Source organism: Staurois parvus, unplaced genomic scaffold (genome assembly GCF_062004578.1).
Source record: "Staurois parvus isolate SC_StPar_1 unplaced genomic scaffold, SC_StPar_1.0 ptg000442l, whole genome shotgun sequence".
NCBI lineage: Eukaryota > Metazoa > Chordata > Amphibia > Anura > Ranidae > Staurois > Staurois parvus.
In genome coordinates, this window is record NW_028318238.1 from 1,033,075 (window position 1) to 1,047,472 (window position 14,398).

Sequence of the window (14,398 nt, forward strand, 5' to 3'; positions counted from 1 at the left end):
TAATGACTATTTAGCTGCTGCTGATTCATCAACAAAAGGAATGCTAGGAGACAATCCATATCTTTTATATAGCTTCACTGCCAGATCAGCAAAATGTAATACTGCAGCCATGGCTTTGTGGTTTACTGTAGCCCTGTTGTGAAGATTCTTGGACATTTCTGTCTTCAGACCACTAAAACACATTGAGGGGGATTTATCGACACTGGAGCAGCCAGAATCTGGAGAAGCTGCACATGGCATCTATCTATCTATCTATCTATCTATCTATCTATCTATCTATCTATCTATCTATCTATCTATCTATCTATCCATCTATCCATCTCTTTAAAACCCAATTCACACCAATGTGGTACAGGAAACACTTCAAATCCTGTGCGCTTCCCACACTGCATTGCAATTGCAGCACGTTCATGCGATCTGGCGCGGGTGTCAATGAAAAATTAATGACACCCCAAAACAGATTGCAAACCGCAATGCGATTGCCAGAAATTGTATTCCTTTTGAAAATGTGTACTGTTTCCCACACTGGAGGCAGCCTATAAGGTATTGTTTCGTTGGTACTGGGTTCCGGCTCAGTTGGCCCGGGCTAACCCTGCCTGTAGTGATCAGTGTTTTCGGGGTTGTGGCCATCGTGGTGATGTATTGCATATCTGGTGGTCATGCCCGAGACTGTTTCGTTTTTGGTCTCGTGTGTTTGGCCTCCTTTTCACCTTGTTCCATCTCTCCATACGCCAGGATGCTCAGTATGCTTTGCTTCATTGCCCCATTCCGGGCCTCTTGGCTCATCAGCAGAAGTTGGCTTCCTATCTGTTTTTATTGGCCACTAGAACAATTGCTCAGGCCTGGAGGAGTCCGTTTGTTCCTCTTCAGGGGGTGCGGGACCGAATGACCACTATGATGCTCAACGAACAGATGTCGAGTATCCTCAACGACTCCCAACGTAAATTTTTGAAAATATGGGAGCCGTAGTTGCAATATGCCTTTCCCTCACTCCCCCCGGCTAGTCTGGGGATGTAATGGCGTTCGGTATTGGCGCTCTTGGACCCCTGCTCTTTGCCCCCCCCCCTTTTTTTTTTCTTCTCCTCTTTCTTCCTTTTTCTCTCTCTCTCTGTTTTTGGCGTGACTGGACAGCTGTATTTAGTTGTTATAGTCAGTTACATTAATGTTTTGTAACTTATGTGCCATTGATAGCCCCTGCGTGGGCGTACCTTTTGCCCTGTTGGCGTTAGAGCACTGTTTTTCCTTTTTTTTAATTTTGCATTTTGTTTATCTGTGAAATTGATAGCCCCTGCGTGGGCGTGTTTTATTGCCTCTGTTTTATACTGTTTAAAAAATTAATAAAAACCATTGAAATAGAAAATGTGTACTGTTTCAAAAATTGGGCTTCGGCCCTTAATAAAAATGTACAATATAAAAAAAAAAGGGTCCTGCATCTTTTTTGGTGCGGATGCAATGTGATTTGAGCCATACAAAGTTTATGGCTCAAATCGCACCGCACAGACATTTGCATGTAATTGCAGAGGAATGCGTTGTGATTCCTGTGTGAATTACATTAGTGTCCCACACTGCATAGTATGAACACAGGCTAAAGGTTTAACTGAACAAACTATAGATAGAAGTTGTTCGGTGACCTTACACAACTGTTCTAGGTTTAATAGATTCCCCCAAATAAAAAATATATATGGAAAACGAGCGCTAGATCTATGTGGATGGAGCAGCTAGCATGAAAGGAAATAACCTCAAAACCCTGGTGGTCGGGTGTGCTGGAGGGTCTATTGATGCTGTCTTCTGGTGGGATCTATTGTAGTTGTAGGGGATCTATTTTTGCGTGGGGGTCTATTGTTGCTGCAGAGGTCTATTGTTGCTGGTGGGGAATCCTTAGTTGCTGTGGTGGAGGAATCTTACGTTGCTGGGGATCAATTGTCACTGGGAGGGATCTACTATTGAGGGAGAGTTCTATTGATGCTGGCTTCTGGGAGATCTGTTGTAGCTGCTGGGGGCATGTTGTTGCTGATGTGGTATTTTATTGAAGAGGGTCCATTGTTACTGGGGGAGTCTATTGTTCCTGGAGGTATCTATTGTTGCTGGTGGGAAATCTATTATTTCTAGGGGAGAAGGGTCTTATGTTACTGGGGGGGGAAATTGTTGCTGGGAGGGATCTACTGTTGATGGAGAGGTCTGTTAATACTGGATGCTGGGAGATTTTTTTGCTGCTGGGTGTCTACTGTTGCTGAGGTGGATCTATTGTTATGGGGTGGTATTTAATTGCTGGGGGTTCATTGTTGTGGAGAGGGTCTAGTGTTGAGGATCTATTGTTGCTGGCTGCAGAGGATCTATTTTACTTCTTTTCTTGTTATCATTACAATAAAAAAAATTCTTGGCACCACAAAATGATACTTGGTTCTGTATTCTCAAAAAGGGGCGGTACTGTTAGGTGGGTAGGGGTTGGAACTAAGGGACAGTGCTCAGAGGTGGGCAGGTGGCGGAGACAAGGGGTGACTCAAAAAAGGGGAGAAAAAAAGTCCTGGTTATAACCCTCCCTTACCCCCGGTCCACATATATGCAGCCGTGCGGGCCACGTTTTGAGTGGACACGAGAGTCCATTTATTTGAATGGACTCCCGTCCCCCGTGACATGCAGGGAAGAAGTCCCTGCACTTCTTCTGAAAACGCAGCCCGCACGGCACCTCGGTTCCCAGTACAGTTGCGTTTTCCAGTGTGGGTGGTGTGCCATTAGAACTAATGGCACCCGCCTGCGGGTCCACATTCCTCTGTGCGGATCTGCAGCGGCACCACTCGCACATATGTGAACCAAGCCTTAATCTATCCAAAATTTAAAAAAAAAAACGTTTTGCCTATAGTTCTACTTTAAGGCCTTGTTCACACTACATGCGTTTCAGTTGCGTTTTTTTCTGCATCCAAAACACAGAAAGTAGGTCCTATGGTTGTCAATGTCATAGTTCACACAATACTTGCAGTTCCAGGGCGTTCCAGTTGCAGAAAATAAAGTAGAACAGGCTGCAATTTTCCTGCACAGAACTGAACTGGAATGCGGTAAAACGCATCAAACACACACCAGAATTCACCAAAACACACCAAAAATGCACTGGAACACACACATACCTATTTAAAGAAATAGAGAGAGGAAAAATTAACCCAAAAGCATCAAAAACACACTGCAACATGTCAAAAATGCGCATGCAGCAACACATCTGGACTGCTTTTCTATAGTGTGAACCTAGGTTCACACCTAAGCATTTTCCACAGCGTTTTGCAGAAAAGCACTATAGTCCATTTAACATGATTTCCTATGGGACACCTTCACATCTCCACGTTTTCACCCGTTGCGTTTTCTAGAAAGAGTCAGGGACTTCTTTGAATGCAAAAAGTTGCGGTTTTGGTTCTATAGACTTCAATGGAAATGCTACAGAAAAGCATGTAGTGCGTTTTTTGCTGCATTTTTGCTTTTTTTATGCGTTTTTTTAAATCTACTTAGCAACAAGAGAATATAAATAAAATTTAAAAAAGACAAAACGCATCAGCAACGTGGCAAAAACGCATATGCAAAAAAATGCAAAACGCAGTGCAAAACACTGCAGAAATGGATCAAATGCAAACTGCATAGGTGTGAACCTAGCCTTAGGCATGATTTCCCTTTATGAGTATCTCACCAAAAATTTCATTTTATTGCAGAGCATGCCTGAAATCTGTCTTGTATCTTAGTGCAGATGTCTGGGAAAATCAGTGAGCCAATCACACAAGCAAGAAATGACATCCCTGCACCTACAGGGCTCTAATGAGGGAAATTGCAGGGTCTGCATCCCTTCAGGGCCAGTTCACACTACATGCGTATCAGTGTACTTTTTTTTCTGTATCTAAAACGCACAGAAAGTAGGTTATATGGTTGTCAATGTCATAGATCACATCAGTGCTTGCAGTTCCAGTTGCAGAAAAAAAAGTAGAATAGGCTGCATTATTTCTGCACAGAACTGTACTGGAACGCGGTAAAATGCATCAAAAACGCAACAGAACGCACTGAAACTCATCAAAATGCACTGGAACGCACATGTCCCTATTTAAATTGAAGAAAGAGAGAAAGGAAAAAATGAACTGGAATGCATAAAAAAACGCACTGGAACGCGTCAAAAATGCATCAAAAACATGTCAAAATCGCACATGCAAAAACTCATCTGGAATGCATCTGGATTGCATTTCTATATTGTGAACTGGCCCTTAGTGCAATGGTTTCTAAGAGGGACACAGAGCCGAAGCCATGCCAACTCTGCAGCCCCTGTCAACTGCGGTTTAGGAGGAAGAGGAGAGGCATGGCTTTGTCTCTGTGTCCCTCTCATACTGGTTCAGTGCTGGGGATGGCTACATGCAAGGTTGTAGTTCTAAATGGGAACACTCTCATAGTGGAGACTTCTGTAGGTCCTGGTAGTCACAGGGGCACTCACCTGGAGCCAGTCAACGCAGCCATGGGATACTATAAGGAGAAGCTCAGAGAAGAGAAATTATTAAAAAAAACAAAAAAAAACAGTTTTAGTATCACTTTAAGACCCTCTTCATTAAAGTGTTACTAGACCCCCAACAGTAAAATCAGTCTGTATATGCAGTAAGTCATGCTTGTTATACTCACTGTGGAACCTAAGAGGTTAATCCTCTGCATTGTGTATATAGGCTGTTTGATCCTGTCTTCTCTGATCTTCCCCTTTTCTACTGTCCCCAATCCATCTGCTAATAATAGAGTTTTTGGAGTCACTCTGCACATGCTCAGTTGAGTGTGTATTGCTAGAGAATTTTTCTTTTTCTTTGGGAGGGTGCATGTGATCAGCACAGGGCTGTCAAGACAGAGAGTGTGGGGTCATGCAGCCTCATAGGACAACCAAAGGAGAATGAAAATTCCTCCTACAAGCTTTAACCGGTGCTCAGCTGGTCACAAGACTGCTCTAACTGCTGATAAGAAATTGTATTTAGCAGTTTATATTTACTACAATAATTGCATTTCCATGTTGTGTGTACTGTGGGAGACCAGATAGAGTGAATGCAGGGTCTGGAAGTGGGAGCAGGTATCTGTCAATTTCAGGTACGCGCTCCCCAAAGGTACCAATCGTTAACGGGGAGCGGGGGACCAATCCTTAAAGTGAACTTTAAAATTTTGGGTGGAGCTGCACTTTAAGATGACCACAATAACTAGGGTTACCACCTGCCCTCTGTTTCTCCTGCCTGGACAGTAAAAATGATACGATTTCCCAGCGACTCTGAATAGAAGGGCAGTTCATTTTCCAAACGGGGGCAATAAAAGTGACACTTATGGCCATAAATCATGGATATACTTGAGTCTAGGTTCACACCTAAGCGTTTTCTGTTGCGTTTTGCAGAAATGCACAGCAGTCCATTTAACGTGATTTCCCATGTCCCAGGTTCACATCTCTGCGTTTTCACCTGGTGCATTTTTTGGAAAGGGTCAGGGACTTTTTTTAAACGCAAAATGTTGCGTTTTTGGTTCTATAGACTTCGATGGAGACGCTGCAGAGAAGCATGTAGTGTGTTTTTGATGCGTTTTGAAGAGTATTGCATTTTGTATTTTAATCTGCCCAGTAACAAGTTGGGAAAAAAAACAAACCGCAAAACGCACTTCAGAAACAGATCAAACGCAAACTGCATAGGCGTGAACCTAGCCTTACATATATTGTGAAAACAAGTATCGGGGTTTCAAGTTTTGGAATGCTTTATTCTTCAGAACTTGTTCCACGGCAGCTGGAAAAACTGCATTTTCTGAGAAGTCAAACAAAACAAGCAGACGCATGTGATTGGCGTTAACAGCCGCGTACTTCCTGAAAAAGAAATGAAAGTGAAAGCAGCAAACTGCTGAGTGCAAACGGGGGACATCTGCTTGTCTGGAAAGAGGTAAGAAATAGTTGTTTATTTGACGTTTAATCAATTATTTCCACGTAAAACTTTTATAGGAACACTGGTCTGTATACTTCAGTTACTGGTATACAATCCGCAGTGCTGGTTTTAGACAGGACAGGTCCCATTTGGGTCGGATCACAGCTCTCGGCTCTGTCCTTGAGTTCTGATATTTGAAGCTACTTCTACCACTTTCTATTCTTAGACTTCACTGGGGGAGGGGGAGATTTACTTTACTTTTACATTATACAATTTTCTTGAGATTTTTGGTTTAGATTTACCAAAAACCATATAATAGGAGGTCAAAACTAACAACACTGTCAATTGTATCCAATTAGGCAGGCTCTTGCACTACATAGTTGAAGGTAAATCTAAAGGAAATTGGGCAGAAAATTGTATAGTGTATGGCCAGCCTAAAACTGGGGCACTCAGCAGCAGCTGTGCATGAGAGCTAATCAGCTTCTAACTTCAACTTGTTCATTTATGCTTTGGCAATAAAACCTGGAATCTGATTGGTTGCACCAGATTTTGCACCCTCCAGTTTTAGTAAATAACCCCCAATGTGTCTTCTATTCACAGCTTACCACAGTTAACCTCCTTAGCGGTATTCCCGAGTGTAGCTCGGGGTAAAATTTCTATACCAAGAGCGGTAACCCCGAGCTACACTCGGGCTCACCATGCGGCGTTGCTCTGGGGGTCCCTGCAGCACTTACCTTGTCCTTCACTCCCGCGATGTGTCCCCTGCAGCGTCCCCGGCCATCTCCTCCGGCCGATGCCAGCATCCGCCTTCCGTGTTCCGGTCCCTGTGACGTCGGGACGTACGGGCGCCGGAACCGGCGGGAAATTTTAAATTTTTAAAAAATTTCATTTTTGCTGTCATTGCTGTTTCAATGCATTTCACATATATTTTGACCCTACTGCTTTGTCCTGTGCCCTGCCTGCATTTTGAATGTTCTTTCTGCCTGGAAACTTAGAAAAGTCCATGGCGTCCAAAAAGCGTCCCTTTACGTCAAAAGCGGTTTTAGAACAGCGATAGTAAATCAGAACCACTTGCAGAATTCAGTGATAATGATTCGTGGGGAAATTCGTCATCAGACACTGAAAACGATTTTGCAACTTTGCTCAGCGATGTGCGAATTTGCCTCTGTATTTCAAATTTCAGTGTTTTTGGTTTGATTATATTATTGAATTAAATTTATTATATTATTATTTTTTATGATTATTTATTAAATTATAATTTATGATTTTGTGTTTCAAATTTTATCATACCCGGAATGTTTACTAGACTCTTGTTCGTACAGATTTCAGTGAGTTATTCCTAAAAATTACAGCCTACAATAAAAAACTACATATTTCCATGCAAAAAATGGTACCGCTTTCAGCACAAAAAATCGGAAAGAATCATACCGCCAAGGAGGTTAACCATTTACAGACAGTATCAAAACAGCAAGCAACAGTATTATTTGTCAATTGTTCACATGTCAGGCAATGCAAATATTGATTACCAAGTTTATTAACCTCTTCCCAGCCATGCTATAGAGAAAAGACGGCTACGGCACAGTCATCCAGTTCTGGGAGGGCGTTTGTAGATGTCGTCCCAGAACCACGCGTACACCCACACGTTCTATGATCGCTGTGTCTGTTGTACACAGCTTTTCACAGATCACGGTAAGCCCTGGTTCACATTGATGCGGTGCGGAATTTGCAGCATTTTCAGTGCGAATTCCTCACTGCATCAGAATCGCACCCCATTCATACGAACCGCTGTGGGTGTGTATGTTAAGTTAACAACACCCTGACATCGGTCCGCAAAATGTGGTTCAATGTGCAGAATCGGATCGCATAGGTGTGAATACCCATGCGGACCAAAAAAGGGTCCTGTACCTTTTTGGTGCGGGTCCGGTGCAAATAGAGCCATACAAAATGTATGGCTCTAATCACACCCCATACAAATTGCATGTGATTTGTAAAGGAATGCGGTGCGGTTTCTGTGCGAATCACATGGGATTTACTGCATCGCTGTAGTGTGAACCTAGGCTAAAGGGCCAATAACAGCAGCCCTTTACCATGTGATCAGCTGTGTCCAATCACAGCTGATCACATGTAAACAGACTTACCAGTTATCGGCAGTCCTTTCCTTATGCGCTGTAACAGCTTGAATCCTCATGCACACTGGACGTTTACAGCCAGTAAACCCCCCAGCATGTTATTCTGTGTCCATACACACATAGACTGTAATCAACGTTTTTTGGCAGGGACGTTTTTTGGCTGGAAAAAAAACCCAGGACTAGTGGGTTTCTAAAGGAGGTTTTTTAGCTGTAAAAACGCTCTAACGCTGCAAAATGCCGTAATTCGTGGTAAATTGCGGCAAACCGGCGTTTTTTGAAATTTTTTTGACCAAAAAACATTTTTTTTATTTGGTTAAAAAAAAGACAAAAAATGCAAATGCAAAAAAAGCGGTAAAAAGTTGCTAAACGCTAATGCAAAAATGCTGAAAAACTCACATTTTTAACGTGACTACACAGTTAATGTTACCAGCGTTATTAAAACGCCCCGTGTGAATGGAGCCTCAGGAGAGGAGAGCTGGTAACCGGCAATTCACACAGGGGACGTTTAGGCTAGGTTCACATCTGTGCGGGTGGCGCTGCTGTGGATCCGCACGAAAATCCGTGCAGCCGCACCACCCACACAGAGGAATGCGGACCTGCGGGCGGGTGCCATTAGTTCTAATGGCACGCCACCCGCACTGGAAAATGCAACCGTACTGGGAACCGAGGTTTCCGTGCGGGCTGCGTTTTCAGAAGAAGTGCAGGGACTTTGAATGGGCTCTCGTGTCTGTGCAAAACACGGCCCGCACGGACTCATATATGTGAACCAGGGGTTACACTCACAGCACTGATCGTCAATGCTCTGGTGATCAGTACAGCCTAGGGTTGACACCTCATCCCTTTAAACCCGAACACACATTGATTACACAGATGAGTTTAATTAAGGTGGTAATTAAACTCATCTAGTGCCTTATCTGCATTAACCCTAGGTTCACACCTAAGCGTTTTCCGCAGCCTTTTGCGTTTTGCAGAAACTCAGTACAGTCCATTTAACATGATTTCCTATGGGACATGTTCACATATCCGGGTTTTCACCCGGTGCATTTTTTTTAAAGGGTCAGGGACTTTTGTGAACAAGAAAAGTTGCATTTTTGGTTCTATAGACTTCAATGGAAACGCCACAGAAAAGTATGTATTGCGTTTTTGATGCGTTTTGCATTTTAAATCTGCCTAGCAAAAATAAAAAAAAATTAAAAAAAATGCAAAACACATTAAAAACAGAACTGAAAACACAATGCAGAGAAATGGCTCAAGCGCAACCTGCATAGGTGTGAACCTAGCCTAAATTATCCTCAGAACCTGTGTCATTATTATGTGTTCAGTTTTAAAGGGATGAGGTGGCATCCCTAGTGCAGCCCAATCAGTGCTGCCGATCAGAGCCTATCAGTGCCCACCAGGGTAGCCTATCATTGCCCACCAGTGTAGCCTATCAGTGCCCACCAGTGTAGCCTATCAGTGCCCACCAGTGTAGTCTATCAGAGCTCTTCAGTGCCCACCAGTGTAGCCCATCAGTGCCCACCAGTGTAGCCTATCAGAGCTCTTCAGTGCCCACCAGTGTAGCCCATCAGTGCCCACCAGTGTAGCCCATCAGTGCCCACCAGTGTAGCCTATCAGTGCCTACCAGTGCAGCCTGATCAGCACACATCAGTGAAAGAGAAAAATTACTTACTCACAAAATTTTATAACCAAAACTAATTATTTTTCCAAATTTTCCGTCTTTTTTCGTTTGTTAACCAAAAAAAATTAAAACCCGTGGGGATCAAATGCCACTAAAAAAAAGCACTATCTAATAAAAAAATTGTTTGGGTACAGTGTTGCAGGACCATGCAATTGACATTCAAAATACAACAGCACTGATAGATGAAAATTGGCCTGGCAAGGGGGTGAAAGTGCCCGGTATTGAAGTGGTTGACATGTTCATTAATTAGTAGATCTACTTGAATCTAACTACACGGTTTCCAGTGGTCACCAGCAGTCATTTTTTTTGTTCAAGCTTGCAAACCAGCCAGGAGCTGAAATGATTCACTCACCTATATCTGAAGGGCGTGGGCCAGAAACTTGTACTTTGGCTGTTTAGCCTGAAGCGACAGCTTTTCTTTAACCCTCTCATGACTTAAGATTAGGGTTGCCACTTCATCCCTTTAAAACGAACACATATTAATTACACAGGTGCTGAGGTTAATTTAACCACATGCCGCCCAGCCACTGTATAAATATGGTGGCAGGGCGGCACGGGCAGGCAAAACCACGTTTTAAAATGTGTGTTTTGTAAACAAGTAGGGGGCGCACCGCCGCCCTACCTGTCCCGCCGATCACGGCCGCGGATATCAGTCGCTGGGTCACAGCCAGTCCTTACCGGCTATCTCCCGGCGATCGGCAGCAATCAGTGACAGAGAGCACAGCTGCAGTAGCTGTGCTGTCTGTCACTTCCCTGACAGCTCGAGGACAAGCTGATCGGGACAGAAGAGTTTCTCCCGATCAGCGGTGTCCCGTGCAGTACACACCCCCGCCCCCTAGTAAAACACTCCTCTCACACAGATAACCCTTCCCTGAAAAATAAAGTTAACCCCGTCCTCCCCAGTGCCATTAGTACAGTGTTAAGTGTTTTTTTTTTTTGCACTGATCACTGTATTGGTATCACTGGGGATGTCAGTGACCCCAAGTCAGTACCCCCCAATGTCAGAATGTCCGCCGCAGTCCTGCCATAAGTCGCTGATCGCCGCCATAAGTCATTGATCGCCGCCATAAGTCGCTGATCGCTGCCATTATTAGTATAAAAAAAAAACTAAAAATCCCAGTATCTTCCCGCCATTTGTAAACGCTATAACTTTCACGTAAACCAATTAATTTACACGTATTGGGTTTTTTTTTAGCAAAGACATGTCGCAGAATGCATTTTGGCAGAAATTTATGATTAAATTTGATGTTTACATTTTTTTTACTGGACATGTTTTATAGCAAAAAGTCCAAAATATTGTTTTTTTCCTCAAAATTGTCAGCTTTTTTTTATAGCACAAAAATAAAAACTGCACAGGCAATCAAATACCACCAAAAGAAAGCTCAATTTGTGGGGAAAAAAATGATGTAAATTTCATTTATGTACCGTATTGCATGACCGCGCAATTGTCCGTTAAACTAGCGCAGCGCTGTATAGCAAAAAAATGGCGTAAATTGCAATATTTAAACCATAGTTTGTAGACGCTATAACTTTCACACAAAGCAATCAATATACACTTATTGGGATTTTTTTTACCAAAAACATGTAGCAGAATACATTTTGGCCTAAATTTATAACTAACTTTAAGTTTACTATATATTTTTTATAGCTGAAAGTAAAAAATATTGTTTTTCTTCAAAATTTTTGGCCTTTTTTTGTTTATAGTGTGAAAAATAAAAAGCGCACAGGTGATCAAATACCACCGAAAGAAAGCTCTATTTGTGTGAAAAAAAGGACATAAATTTTGTTTGGGTGCAGCATTGCATGACCGCGCAATTATCATTTGAATTAGTGCAGCGCCAAACAGCAAAAAAAAGGCCTGGTCATTAAGGGGGGTAAATCCTCTGGAGGTCAAGTGGTTAAGGCAGTAATTGAGTTTAATTACCACCCTAATCAGCCACAGAACCTGTGTAATTAATATGTGTTCGAATTTAAAGCGATGAGGTGGCAACCCTACTAAAGATCCTTGATGCCTAGACCTCAAAGCCAAATTTTGCAGTGACAGCATGGGGGACATTTAATAAAACTGGAGCACACATCATCTGGTGCAGCTGTGCATGGTAGCCAATCAGCTTCCAGGTTGTATTGTCAGAGCTTAATTGAACAAGCTGAAGTTAGAAGCTGATTGGTTACTATGCACATCTGCACCAGATTCTGTGTGTTCCAGTTTTAGTAACTCTCCTCTGTGATCTGGGGGTGTTTTAGCTCTAGTGGTGGATGCGGGTTTTTCTTCCCACATCAGTGTGTTTAACCACTTAAGTGCTGGAAAGTTTTACCCCCTTCATGACGAGTACATTTTTTGCTACTTGGCTCTGCGCTACTTTAACTGGTAATTGCACGGTCATGCAACACTGCACCCAAATGACGTTTATATCACACACATACAGATTTTTTTGGGTAGTATTTGATCACCACTGAGTTTTTTTTCTTTGTATTATATAAACAAAAAATATATATTTTTTCTCATTTCTGTTATAAAACATATTTAATAAAGTCAAATGTATTCATAAATGTGGACCAAAATGTATTCTGCTATATGTCTTTGGTAAAAAAAAATTAAAATTAAGTGTTCATTGGTTTGTGTGAAAGTCGAATTAACCCCCAACTGACCCCTTTGTGGAAAGTAGACAGGTATTAAGCAAGAAACATGGCACGTTTTTTGAAGCAGTAATTTTTGTCCCAATTTTTTTGAAAATGAAGAAATTAAATAAAATTTGCTATTTTTTTTTCTATTTTTTTTTCACATACTGTCACCAGTGCAGTACAGCGTCATCAAATGACTGGTGTGGTGGTGATCTGGGAATACGGACTGGTGACAGTATATAATAAAAAAATATATTTTTATTCACTTTTTAACATTTAAAAAAATATATATATATATTTATTACATCCCATCATCAGAGTAGTTCTGAGTATAGTGAGGGAGTGATCATGGATTTTTTTTACACTGCTTTTGGTTATATAGTGAAGATTACTGTATAAGTAATAGGTTTAGCTGTCATGAATGGGTTTCCCATTCATGAACCGCTTGTTTTTTATTGTGATCTGTGATTGGCTAGGCTAATTGCAAGGCACAGGTACCATGTGATTGCTGTGGGCCAATCACAGATCACAACAGTAAGCAAGCTGTTCATAAATGGAAAGCCATTCATGACCAGTTGTTTACATTGTTATTATGTGAATTTTACAACTTTTTTTAAACATTTTTTCAACTTTTTTTTTTTTTTTACATCTTGTCTTTAGAGCAGTTTAGTGTCACCATAGTGTCACCATAGTGACACCATAGTGACAGATTGTTTACACTGTATCATGTGATCGCTATGGTCAGTCCGATCAGCTGTGTCCAGTGGTCATATATATGTGACTGTGCCTTCAGCAGTACAAGTATTGTGGCGGGGAGGCAAGTCTTGAGGCTCACTCAGCCTTGGTCACAGAACCTCTCTGCATGGGCCCACTTCTGGCCTCTAGGTATGGGTCTCCTGACACCCCAGGTTCTCTCACTCCTCTAAGACTCCCAGATTCTTCTGCTCCCCTGGACTCTCTCCCACTTGCCTCAGCTCTAGTCTCCCAGATTCTCAAAGCTGGCCCAACACTTTCAGTCCACTGACCTGGAGCCTCTCCCATTTGGAGTGGTGTCTTGAGTGACTTGCCTTGGTCTCTAGGTAGGAGCACACCTCCCTCTCGGCTGTAGTAACTGCAACTCCAACACCAACTCCACCTCTGTTCTCTGCTATGCTGTGACTCCCACACTCGGGCCAGAAATGCTCTCTAAGGTAGGAGAGTGAAGGGGGGCAGAGGGCACTATACTCTGGCTGTGTGGGTGGGGGGGGGGGTATATGATGAGAAGGGGGCAGTGCTCTGTGGAGAGGGTGGATTTCAAGAGGACAGAGCACTCAACTCTGTGTGTGATGTAATGGAGGGGCTTGTAAAATGGCAAGAGAGGTAGTGCTGTGGGGGGGTGATGTAAAGAGAGGGGGAAATGCTGGGGGTGGGTGATGTAAAGGGGGGACAGTGCTTTGTGGGGGGGTAAAATAAGAAGAGGGGCAGTGCTGTGGGGGGTGACGTAAAGGGGTAGGCAGTGCTGTGGGAGGGGTGATGTACAGGGGTGGGCAGTGCTGTGGGGGGGTGATGTAAAGGGAGGGGGCAGTGCTGGGGGGTGATGTAAAGGAGGGACAGTGCTGTGTGTGGAGGGGGGTAAAATAAGAAGAGGGGCAGTGCTCTGGGAAGGGGATGATGTAAAGGTTGGGGACAGTGCTGGGGGGAGTGATGTAAAGGGGAGGCAGTACTGTGGGCAGGGGTAAAATGAAAGCAGGGCAGTGGTGTGTGTGTGGGGGGGGGGGGGGGGCGTGTGATCTAAAGAAAAAAGGAAGGAAGTGCTGTGAGGGAGGTAATGTAAAGTGGGACAATGCTGTGGGGGGGGGGGATGCAAAGGGGGACAGTGCTGTGTGTGGTGGGGGGGATGATGTGAGGAGGGCAGAGCATACTATTGTGGGGGAGGGTTGTGGAGAGGGGGGGCAATACTCTGTGATGGGGTTGGATTTCAAGAGGACAGAGCACACAACTCTGTGAGTTATGTAAAGAGGGGGGGTGTAAAATGTGAAGAGGGGCAGTGGTGTGGGGGGGTTGATGTAAAGGGATGAGGCAATGCTGTGGAGGAGGGT

General features: G+C 43.3%; 1 protein-coding gene across 5 annotated transcripts in view; it reads left to right on the forward strand.

The window, feature by feature from the left end:
- Positions 1-5,790: 5,790 nt before the first annotated feature.
- Positions 5,791-14,398, forward strand: part of IFI35 (interferon induced protein 35) — a 138,548-nt gene continuing 129,940 nt past the window's right edge. For all 5 annotated transcript variants that reach the window (XM_089687975.1, XM_089687979.1, XM_089687976.1 and 2 more), the window contains exon 1: positions 5,791-5,909. The gene's annotated coding sequence lies outside the window, so the exon portion shown is untranslated. The remainder of the gene's footprint in view (positions 5,910-14,398) is intronic.